The 11011-nt window shown below is 47.8% G+C and overlaps 1 long non-coding RNA gene across 1 annotated transcript; it reads left to right on the top strand.

Annotated features, from left to right (window-relative positions):
* Positions 1 to 9468: 9468 nt before the first annotated feature.
* On the top strand, positions 9469 to 10768 carry LOC138422355 (uncharacterized). The gene is made up of 2 exons (XR_011249845.1): positions 9469 to 9634; positions 10096 to 10768. It is a non-coding gene; the product is annotated as an uncharacterized lncRNA (long non-coding RNA).
* The last annotated feature ends 243 nt before the right edge of the window (positions 10769 to 11011 follow it).

Here is an 11011-nt window from a genome sequence, read left to right as displayed (position 1 = left end):
TCCACCTGCAGTGCAGGATACACAGGAGACCCGGGTTCAGTCCTTGAATCAGGAAGGTCCCCTGGAGAAGCAAATGTCAACCCACTCCAGTATTCTTGCCTGGAGAATCCCATGGACAGAGGATCCTGGCAGGGCTACAGTCCACGGGGCTGCAAAGAGTTGGACACAGCTAAGCATGCATTGAGAACTGAGAATACCTGTTTGTATGCCTATAAATTTGTGCTCCTAGTAGCCCTTCAATACATATTTTTAATCACCCCTAAATAAATAAATAAAATTAAAATCCTTCATGCTCATGTTCAGAATCTCCTGCTGAAAGTGTGACTTGAAATGAGAGTTGGGGTTCCCTTTACCGTTCAGCTGGGGCCTCCTGCTTGCCGTTTGGGGGGCCACGCTGGAAAGCAGAAATACTGGCTTTATTGTGTTTTTTTCTTTCCCCAAAGGCTTGAGCCCTAGAGAAGGGAGTGTGTTCCTAGTCAGAGGAAACTGTTGGTTTGAAGGCAAGAGGGAGAGAGGATTAGAGGGTGTAGTGAAAGCACCTTGGCCAGAAACACGAAGGGAAGACTTACCTGCTACTAGAAATTCCCACTGCTAGGAAGAAGAGGAAAGAAGGGGAAAGCTGGGGGTCCTGGAGTTGAGGGGAGCTGGACGCTGTTGCTTAGCGGCACTCCGAAGGGGAAGAAGCATGTTGGTGGGCAAGGAGCCCTACGTCCCAGACACAGCACCACAAGCTGCCGGGCCGGGGCAAACGGGCGCTGTGGCAGGGAACTTTTGTGTGCAGAGGCCTGCTGCCGGGCCCCACGCCCGGTGAGACCCCAGGCCTGCAGCACAATCTTGGGATCAGGGCCAGGAGAACCTCAGGAAGGGCAGAGATCAACTCTGCCACACTGCAGGATAGGGCAGGAAATGGAAAATAAGTTGAGGTAGAACACAAAATTATATTCTTGCAAAAATGCATTTGTGGACTGATATGTATGTAATATAACCACTACCAAGGGCAGACTCTTTTTTTTTTTTTTTTTGGTATAAAGTGCAGAAATAAACCAGTTGAACATGTCTAGGCAATTGTACACATCCCAGAATAGCAGTACATGGAGGAGCGGGGCTTAACCAAGCCAGCACGGCAGAATGGAAAGATGCACAAAGAGTTTCCAAGCAGGAATCCTTTAAACAGAGTCAGCCGCGATGGAATTTAGACGCTTGTATGGGATTGGAATTTCTGCCCAGTTGCAAAGGCCCTCATGAGATTTTACGCTTCAGAGGCAGCTTGCGTGTGTGTGACAGGCGTGAGAGTCGCTCAGTAGAGTACGACTCTCGACGACCCCAGGGACTGTAGCCCACCAGGCTCCTCTGTCCGTGGGGTTCTCCAGGCAGAAAATGGGTAGCCACTCCCTTTTCCAGGGGATCTTCCTGACCCAGGAATTGAACCTGGGTCTCCTGCATTGCAGGTGGATTCTTTACCATCCGAGCCGCCAGGGCAGCCCTCAGAGGCAGCTTACCCAATATATTATTTCATTTCTATTTTTCCAAAGACACCGTTACAGTAAAATGGGGACCTATAGCGCCCAGAAACAGCAGGAGGTAAAGACTTCCCTAAAATCTCTCTCTGACCCTCTGGGGGACATCAGGGACCTACACACAAGCTACCTTCCTTTCACCCCAGGCGGCTGGTGTAGGCCAGCCAGTGACAGGAGCCCGAAGGCAGGACTGACTCTGTTGCCCAGTGTCTGCAGTGCCGAAGTGCTGGGCATGTCCCAGCGGGATTACGCATGTGAAGCAGATCTCGAAAGCGGAGCTGAGTTTACTGTAGGAACCGCCGCCAGTACCTTGGGGGAAATGGAACTCAAGGTGTGAAGACAGAGAAAGCAGCTGTAGCAGGGCCGCAGGGACCAGGCCAGAAGAGGTGTCGAGGAAGACGAGACAGCGAAGTGATGGGGAAAGGAGAGGAGAGAGCGCTCCCACCACCAGGGGGTTCTGATGGGAAGGGAAGTGAGAGCAGCAGAAATAGAAAGAGGAACTCAGGGACTCCCCGCCCACCTCCCCCGAGAAGCAGCCACACTGGGGGAAAGACACCCAGGCGGTGTCCTTCGCACCGTGGACTCTGATTTGGCGGTGGATGACCTGCTAGCTCTTTGAAAGGTCACCGCCGAGGCCGGGGAGGACTCAGACGTGGCCCCAGACGGGAACGTGGGCATTCACAAAGGAATGACGTCCTCATCCAACACTGACGCTAATACTTAAAAAAAAGAAGAAAGAATTACAAACTGTAAATTTTTGTGTGGTGTTCACGTGGGAAGGAAAGAGGGGAAGAGGGGTGGGAAAGTAGGAGGAAAGCAACGTCTTCCAAGAAGGTATTTTATCAAGGGTTTCATCAACTCTTGCTCGAGGCTACTTGTGAAAAGAGCTGTGTGCCTCCCCCGCTGCAGGCAGACAGTAAGTGCGATCTGAGAGTCACCAAGTGCCCAGTTGTGATTCAAAACATATTTCCTAAGAGCTGAACCAAATTTATGAGCACAGATCCGCTGCTGCTGCTGCTGCTGCTGCTAAGTCGCCTCAGTCGTGTCTGACTCTGTGCGACCCCATGGACGGCAGCCCACCAGGCTCCCCCATCCCTGGGATTCTCCATGCAAGAACACTGGAGTGGGTTGAGTTCCTAATAAAACAATAATGTAACATTCATTTCTTTATTCATATCCTATGTTGAAACCTAACTAACAGAGCCCTTAAATACATCACAAGAATTTAACAAGCAGACTGGTTTTCCAGTTTTATTGAGGTATGACTGATATATAACATTCAATAAGTTTAAGGTGCACAACAAAATGATGGGATGTTTTGTATATTTTGTGAGTTGATAGCCACAAAAGGACTTGTTCACATCGGTCACCTCACATAGTTACACTTGTTTTTTTTCTTGTGGTGGGAACTTTTAAGGTCTACTCTCTTGGCAACATTCAAAAATACAGATTTTAGTAATTGTATTTATTTCCGGCCAGACTGGGTCTTGGCTGATGCTCAGGCTCTCTCTAGTGGGGTGCAGCAGGGGCTATTCGTCATGGTTACAGGACTTCTCATTGTGGTGGCTTCTCTCGTTGCAGAGCGCAGGCTGTAGGGAGCGCAGGCTCTAGGGAGCGCGGGCTTCAGTGGTTGCAGCCCATGGGCTCAAGTCGTGGCTTAGTTGCTCTGAGGCATGTGGCATCCCTGAGGCAGGGATCGAACCTGTGTCTGCCGCACCAACAGGCAGATTCTGTTCCACTGAGGCACCAGAGAAGTATCTTCTAAGAGATAAACTAAATTTACCAGCCTTGCAGTATGTTTTGGGAACCAGATGTAGATAACACCACCTTAAAATAACTAGGAAAGATAACTGTTACCAGAGGAGGGCCTACACTTAATGTTTTACATTGTGGCGAATCGGATACAACATCAAATTTACCATTTTAACTATTTTTAAGTGTAGAGCTTGGTACTATTTAAGTACCTTCGCATTATTGAGCCACCATCACCACCATCCGTGTCCAGAATATTTTTATCTTCCCAAACTGAGAATCTGTACCTATTAAACAATAACTCACATTTCCCCTTCTCCAGCCCCTGGCAACCTCACAATTCTATTGAATACATCTTATGAATTGACTCTTCTAGATCCTTCACGTAAGTGGAATCAGCATTCTTTTGTGACTGACTTATTTAATTTAGCACACTGTACATGCTTGGAGAAGGACATGGCAACCCACTCCAGTATTCTTGCCTGGAAAATCATGGACAGCAGCCTGGCGGGCTATAGTCCCTAGGGTCTCCCAAAGTCGGACACAACCGAGTGACTGAGCACACACCGTGCAGTGTGCAGTGTGGTTCAGAACTGCTGCCGGTTTAAGGCTGAATGGACCTGTGTGTTTTAAGTGGGAGTCAATGGCACCCCACTCCAGTACTCTTGCCTGGAAAATCCCATGGATGGAGGAGCCTGGTAGGCTGCAGTCCATGGGATCTCGAAGAGTCGGACACGACTGAGCGACTTCCCTTTCACTTTTCACTTGCACGCGTTGGAGAAGGAAATGGCAACCCACTCCAGTGTTTTTGCCTGGAGAATCCCAGGGACAGGGGAGCCTGGTGGGCTGCCATCTATGGGGTCGCACAGAGTTGGACACGACTGAAGCAACTTAGCAGCATGATGCAAAGTCTTCTTTTCTTTAAAAAAAAAAGTAATATATCTATATCACTTTTTAAAAACTGCTGCAGCAGCAAATACATTTTAAAGCATGTATTTGGTTGCAAAAGAGGCTGGACTTTAAAGGCCTTGTTCAAGGGCTCTTAGTTCCTGGGACAGGTTCTTTTTAATCTCGCAGACAAGAGGCCATCCATCAATGGCTGAGACTGAGCACCGAGCTTAAGCCTCAGTTCCCTTGACTCCTGCCCCCCCCCCCACCCCCCGCTTCTCTCTTTGCCCTAGGGACCCTATAAGAGTATAACATATGGGAGCCAAAAAAAAAAAAGGGACAAGGCATGCCTCTGATCTTTCAAGTAGAATTCCTGACACAGGAATACCTTTGTTGGACCCAGATTTTGGACACTTTGATTTTCGAGCTGGGTTCTGGTTTTTAAAGCAAATGAATTAAAGAAATTTCTAACTTTTCTCCTCTCAGCTCTAACCTAAATTTCAAAAGTTTATGCTTTTTACTGAAATAAGACTCACCTTACCAGCTCTAAAAACTGCGAAGAATTGACTCATTAGAAAAAGACCCTGATGCTGGGAAAGATTGAAGGCAGGAGGAGAAGGGGGTGACAGAGGATGGGACGGTTGGATGACATCACTAACTCGATGGACATGAGTTTGAGCAAGCTTTGGGGTCTGGTGATGAACGGAGAAGCCTGGCGTGCTGCAGTCCATGGGATCACAGAGTGACATGACTGAGCGACTGAACTGAACTGAGCTACCAGCTCTAAAGATGCTTTGAAGTGGCTTTTGACCTTATTCCCTGCAAATCAAAAAGCCCTTCTCTAAGTCACTGTAGGTAGGGCGCCTGCAGTAAGGGCAAGCTGAGTGAAATTTCGTGTTTTGGAATGACCAGCTGGCTCTGAAAATCATCTCCCAAACTCTGTGGACTCTGGCGTCTCAGTTGTGAAACGAGGCAGGGCTTGTCAGTAACCCACCGGCCCATCTCATCACACCCAGAGCAGGAGCCTGAAAAAACAGAAGCATTTTCATCAGTCAATGCCCAGACACAGTACCCATGGAAATAATTCAAAGGACTACAATAGGGGGATGGGAGGCACAGGGTTTTTGACCTTTTAAAGATTTTTAGATATACAGATATATCCATTTAGATAGATTCTTAAAGATTAGAGATTGTCTTTTGAGGGAACACTTCTGTGTTTCTTACAAGTCATCCTGAGTTGGTGTTTTTTGTTTTGTTTTTTGTTTTCATAGATTTTTTTTTAAGTCTTTTTATTTTTCTTTCACCCTACTGAGGCAGCAGGCCTGCAGGATCTTAGCTGTCCGACCAGGGATCAGACCCATGCCTCCTGCATGAGAAGCTCCAAGTCTTAACCACTGGACCAGCAGGGAGGTCTCATCCGGAGCTGTTTTGATTTGACATCATTTTCTGGAAGGTTGAAACTAGAAAAGATTTCTATTTTCAAGTAAGATAAGAAAATTAGTGTTCTTGTCAAGATGGTTGGGAGACAAAATGGTGTAGCCACTGTAGTTTCAGTTTACAAGTTAGGCTCCTGATTGTTCCATGAACAAAGTGGAAGGGAGTTCTAGCTTCAGGAGTGGAGGAAAGAGGGTCTGGAAGGGGAAAAGTCAAGAATGAAGAGCGCCCAAGAATGTATATTTCTCCACTCGGTTCTTAGACGTTTTTATAACCCAGCCAACCTCACAGGCATACTCTTCCTCAGCCTTGACTGAAATTCTGCACCGACGACGTTAAAGAGACAATGCTTTGGCCACGATATCCAATCACTCTGCATCTGGATTCAAGCCGGAAGGCTACGTGCTAACAGTTCGTGTTTCGCCTTTTAAGAGTGCTCTGCTTTTGCAGGAAAACTGGGGATATTACATGAGCCTCAGAAATATTGGGAGCTGATATATTTTAAAGTGAAATGAAAGTCACTCAGCCTTGTCCGACTCTTTGTGACTCCCTGGACTATACAGTCCATGGAATTCTCCAGGCCAGAATACTGGAGTAGGCAGCCATTCCCTTCTCCAGGGGATCCTCCCAACCCAGGGATCAAACCCGGGTCTCCTACATTGCAGGTGGATTCTTTACTAGCTGAGCCACCAGAGAAGCTCAAGAATGCTGGAATGGGTAGCCTATCCCCTTTCCAGTTGATCTTCCTAACCCAGGAATCGAACCGGGGTCTCCTGCATTAAAGGTGGATTCTTTAACAACCAAGCTACCAGGGTATATTTTGAGTGCTATGAAATGGTTTTCCTAAAAGGGACATACTTAACAATTGGAAGTGTGTTAGCTCTAGCCTTCTTTCATGGATATGTGTGTGTGTGTGTTTAAAATATATCTAACATAAATTTACCATTTTGACCATTTTTAGGGGCACAGTTCAGAGGCATTAAGTACATTTGAGGGCTATTTTAAAAATCCTTTACTCCTCTGAATGCAGAGGCGCCTTCCTCTTTTGTATAAATCACGCCCTGCACATAGTGTTCAGGGACCTTTCATTTTTGAACTTCACAAATTTATGAGTTTTCTATCACTCCTTTTTGGGGCTTCCCTGGTGCCTCAGTTGATAAAGAATCTACCTGAAATGCAGGAAACCACCTGCAATGTGGGAGAGCCAGGTTTGATCTCTGGGTCGGCAAGATCCCCTGGAGAGAGAAAGGCAACCCACTCCATATCCTTGCCTGGAAAATCCCATGGACAGAGGAGTATGGACTGTATAGTCGTACAAGACTTAGAGACTAAACTATCACCATCATCCCTTTCTAAAAACACAGATTCTAACATGGAGTGGCTAGGAGACTGTGTCTTTTTCATAATGGTCCATTGCTCCTCTGTGGTCTTTTATCCACTAAAGATCATGATTAAGTTTATCCTAAACCTGCTGTCCCCCAAGCTAAGCGACTTCCCTTTCTTTGTCTACTAATAGAAAAATGTTTCTTTCCTTAGTTCCTGCTCTTAGTGGAGACAGTACGTCTGTAGGCACAGAAAGGAGGATGCTGGTTATGCTTTCCAGAGCAGCGTGCGTGCGTGCTATGTCACTTCAGTCGTGTCCAACTCTTAGTTACCCTATAGACCATAGCCCTCCAGGCTCCTCTGTCGATGGGATTCTCCAGGCAAGAATACTGGAGTGGGTTGCCATGCCCTCCTTCAGAGGATCTTCCCCACTCAGAGATCGAACCTGTGTCTCTTGGGTCTCCTGCACTGGCAGGCTGGTTCTTTACCAACAGCACCACCTTGGAAGCCCTACACTTTCCAGAGCAGACTGGATTTCATCTATCCTGATCCATCATCATACCTCATGGCAGGTGTTTTACTTGTTTTTTGGTTCAGAAAATATAGGCTCAGGGATTTCCATGGTGATCCAGGGGCTGAGACTTCCCCTTCCAATGCAGAGGTATGGTTTCAATCCCTGATCAAAGAGCTAAGATCCCACATACCTCATGGCCAAAAAACAGAACATAAAAACAGAGGCAATATTGTAACACATTCAATAAAGACTTTAAAAATGGTCTGCATGAAAAAAAAAATAGAAAGGAACATTGGCTGGACTATTAATAAAATTTTCATGGAGGTGAAAGCACCCAAAAGAGCAAGGTTGCCATGGAGACCTGCTTGATGCACACGGGTGCTCGTGGCCCCTCCCAGCGTCATCCCACAAACATGGGTCCTCGGTGAATATTTGTCCACTGAGTAAATGAATGAGAGGTGGTAGGTCTTAGGTAACATTCTAGCCCTGGGTAAGCACAGCAGTCCAAAATCAGAAGTAAGGGCAGGTAGGCAAATTAGAGTGCAGGTAACTTGTGACCTAAGGTTCAAATGGGGAAGCGGAAGTTCTGAATGAGTTTGAATTTGACTTGTATCCTGTAGGTTGTGATCACCCCAAAAGATGTACAACTGATTAGCAAAGAATGTATACCATCAGAATCCTAAAAAAGAATTAAATAATTAAAGGGAGAGAAGAATCTATTAATTAGTTCTCTTTCCCTGAACTTTCCATGCTTGTCACCCTCCGTGGGCACAATCCTGATTGTTCAGTGTCCTCCAGGTGGCCTGGCCCTTCACACCAACACAACCACACCCAGAACAAGTATATTCATCAAACCGCGCTTTGTCTTAGGTATGCCCTTCGAGTAAAGATTCCAGTTCCTGGAAAAGCATCAGATCACCTTCCCTACACTTACGTAAGCCACGGCTGTTGCGCGTGTCAAAGTCAACTCACGCTTGAAATTACCTGGTTGGAATACTGTGCTCTAAGTCCAGATAGACACATTCGTGTCTCAGAAGAGGGACTCTTAACCTCAGTGAATGTAACCAACGGGGTGAGTCTGAGCCCTTCTGCGCCAGTTCTGGGCAACGATCTCCTCTCCCCGCCATCAGGGTGGAAGAGAAGGAATCAGTGACTTGGTAACCGGGTTATACTCCCGTTCTCAGCCACAGGAAGCCACTATAGATTCTGTAGGGGAAAGACATGATAAAAATGGGTCAGAGCTTTAAAAAAGATTTAGAAATTTTGCTAGAGGAATGATATTCATTGTAGACCTATCGGAGGACTCTGGGAGGGGACGTCTGCGGCTGCCATCCCCATGCTTGCTGCAATTTGGATCGAGTCTAGTGGAGGATATACAGGTGGCTCTGGTCAGCGTTCCTGAGGATACCACCACGGGTTCTGAAACACACGCAGAAGACGTACCGGGGCTAGGGGTCCAAAGACCAGTAAAATTTAAAAAAAGGGTGATTAAGTATACTTGAGGTGAACAGAGAGGAGATGGTGACGAGCTCTGCCTCTATGGACAAGAGAGGTGCCTGCCCTCCTGAGAGAGTGGAGAATAATGAGACACCCCCAGGTGACGAGGACTGGCCCCCAGCACTGGTCATTTTGTGTGGTTACAAAAGCCGCTGTCCATCCACCTGGCTCCACCACTCCACTGCTCCTTGAGGGCAGGGGCACTTGTGACAGATCTTAGCTTTGCACACTACTAGGCATAGGGTGATCTCTGCTGTATTTATTTTCGAAGTTACAGATTGTCATCATTTCGTCTTGGAAAGTGAGTAGATGGGACTTCCCTGGCAGTCCAGGTGTTGAGAATCCACTCTTCCATGGCAGGGGGCATGAGTTCAATTCCTGGTTGGGGAACTAAGATCCCACATGCTGCATGGTGCAGCCAAAGAAAGAAAGAAAGAAAGGGCTCAGTTACTCTGGGTGAAAAGAGCACAACCGAGAAAAACAGAGAACTGGGAACTTCAGTGAGACCGGAAATGCAAACTTGGGGTGAGGAGGGGAGGGGAGGGAGTAAAGAAGTGCAGAAGTGTGGCCAGGCTTCAGGGAGGACAGCCTCTCAGGCTCTGCTAAGAAGGCGGACGTGATACATACGCAGGAGGAGCCCATTCGAAGTTTTAAAGCAGGGAAATGATCGAGTCTGTGCCTTAGAGGGATCCCTGGTGGCAACATCAAGGTGGGCATTTCAGGGAACACGCATCAGCCCTTTTGTGAGTGGGGAATAGAGGGCCAGACATTTATGGGAAAAGTCGGAGTAGCGCTACAATTAGTATTAAGAGAATAGGAAGAGTTGAAAATGACATCAAGTTTCTAGTTCAGTTTGACACTGAGCCAAAAACCAAGAGACGTAATCGAAGAAGAGAAGCAGCCGGGGAAGGAGCGATTACTCATTCGATTCTGAATACTTGGAGTCTGAGGAGCCTACACATTTCCAGGGACAGCCGTGGGTTTGTGGTCAGTAATCCGATGCTCAGAAGAGAAGCCAGGCCCAGAGACACCGGCGGGGGTGGGAGTCAGAAGCATGTGCCGGGATGGGGAGCCCACAACCTTTCCTTGGGGGGAGAGAAACAGTGAGCCTGGGAAATGGAGATTCCCTGCCCCCTTGTAAAGCTCACTGTCTCGCTCCCTGTGATACAGATGCTGAAACAGCAGGACAAGTGAGTGGAGATGACCCCAGCATTTTCCCCCGAGTTCTTTACCTCCTGCACGGCGACAGGTGAGCCGCCCGTCCGGGCTCCGGGATGTTTCTCTGGGAGCTGAGTGCTGTGTGGACTCCGTGAGGCAGGCTCTCGTGTGGAATCTGCTCACTCCTGTGCAACAGGCACAGCCCTGAAACGCCTCCGCTCCAAGCCCCACGCCGGGAGCCTGAGCAGCGAGTCAGCAGGGCTCTCATCACTCACTGTCTGGAAACGTCTGAGGACGTCGCGATGAAAGCCATCCCAGTGGTTTCCAGGGGCGACCGAAGGAAGGGACCCCGGGCGGGATGCAAGAGGTCAGGCTTGAAGGCGCAGCACAGGCCTGGGGCACGACAGTGACCAAGTCTGAGGGAAGGCAGGCTGCAGCAGTCACTGCTGAGTGACTTCTCGGTGAGGAAGAGGAGTGAAAGGAGGCGCTGAAGAATGGGACTTCCCAGGGGTCCAGTGGAGAAGAATCTGCCTTGCAATGCAAAGGATGCGAGTTTGATCCTGTTGGGGAACTAAAATCCCACATGCCTCAGAGCAACTACTGTGTCCTTGAGCTGCAACAAAAGATCCTACATGATGCAACCAAGACCCCGTGTGCTGAGTAAATAAATACATTTTTAAATTTTTTTTTTTTTTTAAAGTTGAAGAATGGACAGGAAAATGGGTACCTGCCAGACGTTGGGGATGGTAAGTGAGTGAAACAGGCGAAGAGAGTCAGTAATTAGAAACTCCTGTCATAAGATGAATAAGTCTTGGGAATGTAATGTGCAGCGCGGTGACTGTGGTGAGCAACATGTTACACGCTTGAAAGTGGCTAAGAGTGAGTCTTAAAGGTCTCATCACACACACAACTTTTGTAACTATGTGAG

This window comes from Ovis canadensis, chromosome 17 (assembly GCF_042477335.2).
Source record: "Ovis canadensis isolate MfBH-ARS-UI-01 breed Bighorn chromosome 17, ARS-UI_OviCan_v2, whole genome shotgun sequence".
NCBI classification, from domain to species: Eukaryota; Metazoa; Chordata; class Mammalia; order Artiodactyla; family Bovidae; genus Ovis; species Ovis canadensis.
Note: the sequence above shows the minus strand (reverse complement) of the source record. Positions and strands in the feature narration are given on the sequence as shown.